The sequence below is a fragment of the Marmota flaviventris genome, chromosome 9 (genome assembly GCF_047511675.1).
Source record: "Marmota flaviventris isolate mMarFla1 chromosome 9, mMarFla1.hap1, whole genome shotgun sequence".
Lineage (NCBI taxonomy): Eukaryota > Metazoa > Chordata > Mammalia > Rodentia > Sciuridae > Marmota > Marmota flaviventris.
The window spans coordinates 59213624-59217448 of record NC_092506.1 but is presented as its reverse complement, the minus strand read 5'-3'; positions in this window follow the sequence as shown (position 1 = coordinate 59217448).

Sequence of the window (3825 nt, the reverse complement as noted above, 5' to 3'; positions counted from 1 at the left end):
GTGAGCAAGTTTTTCTAGTGTAGGGAAGATATAAAGGTATGAAATTTTGTAAATTGTATCTTAAACTTATTATAATTTTCAACATCCAAACCTGAAAATTGTGACTTATGGTTAAAATGCCTTAGGCATGAGGTTTCTGCTCAGAATTCCAGTTTTCCCAGTTCCTTCCAGACCTCAGCCAGGACTTAAGCTGATATGCAAATAGAAGAAGCCTGGGGCTCAACAGAGGGCAGATTTCAGGCCCAAGAAAAAAAAAGAGTTAAAGTATCTTTTTACCTGAACTCAAACTAGACCCCAACCAAAAAGTAAATTATATGGTATTTACTAATTACTGGCCAGTCATCTTTTTTTAGGACTCTTGCTTTTTCTTAGATTCTGTATTTTTTTGAGCTCATGATTTTAATCCTACAGACAAGTTAATGTTTTTCTGATAAGTTCTATTTTTGATCACCTGGAGTTTTTTTTAAACATTGCAATGAGATTTCACCTGAGAAAGCTACAAGGCCTTTACTATTGTGTTGTGTTACACTTGTGTTACGTGTTGTATGTCGGTATGTCTGTGTGTATGTCCATATATTGTGCAGTGATATGACAATTGACAGATGATGAGCGCTCATGAAAAATTTTTAAAAAATGGATCCAAATATCTTTGATTCACGTGATTCAAATGGTTCAATTTAAATTTGGTAAACAGATGAAAGTAAAGATGTCTTTAAAATTAAGCTTATAAGTTTTTCTAGATGTTCAAAAAGGCCCTAATAAAGTGTTAAATCTGCTTAAATTCAAAAATTTACAAGTATTGTTTCAAAATGTGAACAGGAGGAGGTTAACAGATGAAAAAGAAAAAGTAGAAGTTTCTAGGTATGGATTTAATAGAGGGAAAATGTGTTTCTGGATAAGAGTCTATATGATTAAGTAATTAAGAGGGTTTAAGTAAATGATATAAAAGGTCTGTGTAAGTTGCTTATAAGTGTAAGTTTTTGAGCAAGTAATCTTAAAGAAATTAAACAGCTGGTCAAACAAGTGCTGTTGTTTTAGAGAATTGTGCTATGTTATTTCTTTAAAAAGCTAAACTTGATTAATATAAAAACATCAATGTAATTGTGGTGTTAATGTGTCCATATCTTCCAGGTATACAAGTCTGTAAGGTAGAAGTTTTAAAAGAGCATTATATCAAGCTGGTGGTTCTAAAGTTGTATGGTAATTTTAGGCTTAAAAAGAAAAACATGTTGGAGATTTATATCATTTGTGTTCTATAACTGGACTTGTTATCCATAAGATATGTAAAGTTCTATGTTACTTTTTACACTGAGATACAATTTAAATGTATTTTTAAGTTAATGAGAGCCTAATCTGTGTGAAGGTTTTATTGCAAAACACAAAAGTACTTTGCTACTTTTCTAAAAAAGGTTAAAAGCTTTCAGCCTTTCTTTAATTCATGTTTTAGGTGTGATATTATGTTGTGTTTGCTCAAGTTCACAACAATTTATGTAAGCTTTGTAAAATGATGTTTGAAAAAAGATCAGTGATCAGTTTCAGAACTACAGTACTTAAGATTTATGAAGAGCCCTGCCTTACTTGAGATAAGGCTCTGTCCCATCTCACTACATGTGAAAGTGACTATGGAAGAAGTAGGCCAGATTTCAGTACAGTTAAAGTTGTGTCCAAAAGTAATTTTTTGCCAAGATTACTAGGATCTCAAACAGGGAATTATGATGTATAACTCTACCAAAATTCAAGGTAGCTATTACATGAACTAAATATGTTTTTACTCTTGATAATTTTATTTTGTAGTTTGCTTATAGATGGTTTAAGGATTGCCTGTTAATGTTTTAAAGAGGTACTGCTTTAAGAACACAACCTGGGTCAACATAAGATAAGGAGTTATCACCTACAGGATAGAGAGATAGACATTAAAGCCCAGTGCTCTTAATATAAGGCTGTTAACTTATTTGCTGGATGTTTAAGATTAAGTTTTAAAATTAAAAATTTGGCTCTTGCCCTCTGAGTCAGTCTGAATCAGGGAATAGGGGACTTCTCCAAAGGGCTCTGCAACTCTAGGCCACATAACCTCCTGAGCAGGGAGATTAATGAGACCAGTGGAGGGCAGAAAGCCGATCGGTGCATTTGCTGTAAAGAGGAGGGTCATCACAAAAGGGAGACATCCCTGATGCTTCCAAGGGAAGCCACATGGTCAAGCAAGGCCTGGACCCATCCTAGCGCAAATGGCACTAGCAGTGCAAATGGCACTAGCTGAACTGAGAAGCTGCTGTGAAGTTCCCCGAGGACTCCCAGGGAAACTCAGCTGACTGTTAACAATAGATAGAAACAAAAGTCAGTTTGACTTGCTTCATCTTAAACACTTAGCAAAGACAGTCAAAGCCAAAGCACAGCTGTTCCTGGGCATTTAAAATAATAATAATAGTTAAATGTAACTTCCAAAAATAAGTAAACTGGAGGCTACAAAAGAGATTCTCAGACAGGAATGCCTGATAACTATCAAAAGGAACTGCCAGAGTAGTTTTTAGTTTAAGGCCTTTATTTCTAACAGGTAGGCTTAGTGTTTGCAAGTATGGTTATCCAGCCCTAAGTAACAGAATTAAAGATTTCTCTATTTGACACAGAGGTCATACTAGTAAAAGGATTTTGCAAGATCAGATGACATTAAATTATTAAACTATATCTTAAGGGAAAGAACCGTCTGCAACCCTAAAAGTTAAATGTTGTGTTTACATCCCTGACATTTCTCGCAATGTTACAAATATCCTTAAAGATTTACATGCTCAGATAAAAGCCATGTCCTCAGCAACTTTATCATGGAAACAATATCTTAGCTCCTGGTTCTTGGTACTTCCTGGTGGAAAACATTGTTAGTCTTTGTTTTTGCCATCATACTCATTGGCATATTCCTGTGCTATGGCATTTATTGCTGCATCAATATGGTTCCAGTACTAATGAATTCTTGTTTCTCTTATAGACCATCCATCACTCAAATGGACCTCCAGCCTATTACTTCTCAATCAGACTTCTATCATGGACCACTCGATAGACCCGATTTTTAAAGGGGGACTCCAAACTGCTTGCCCCACATCGTCCCTTTTCAGCCTGAAGAAGCCAGAAAGATCCTCTTCGCCCCCCTTCCTTACAGCAGTAAGGAGTGCCCAACTTAGAGGGGGGAATGAAGCCAGATTTAAAGTTAGGTAGTCAGTGTAGTTAGATAAATCTAATATCGAGTGAAATCTAAAACAGAGACCATGCAGAGAATGACTCAGGGAAAACACAGGACAACTCATGGAATGTTAATGAAGTCCCAAAAAGGCCCTAGGCCAAAGTCCACCTCAAAGAAATGTTAATGAACAGCCCCCAGCAAAAAGGTGCTGACTCAGAAGTCCTTCCTGACCAGATTACTTCTTTGGCCCACCTGTGTCCCACCCCTCGGTCCTTCCCACCTACATTCCATCACTGAAAGAACTATAAAAAGGGGAGACAACATCCCTTCCACGGATTCCACCTCTTGGGTCCCCTTCTTCCTCCGGGAGAAGTCTTTTCTGCTGTCCTTTAATAAACTTCTAATTTCTACTCTGACCTTGCCTCAGCGTGCTTCTTTGGTGTTATTCTTCAACATTGGGGAAGCAAGAAGTCGTCACAGGTCAACAGCGGTAACAGTGACAGTACGTCCTAGAACATTTCAACAACTTGTGTGAGTGTACACAGATAGATGAATGAAGAACTTCGGCACTTTGTCTTCAGAGACCATTCATTTAACCTCTTAACTGTGCTAAAACTCAAATTGGCAAAGAAGCACATGAAGAGTTAATTATCACA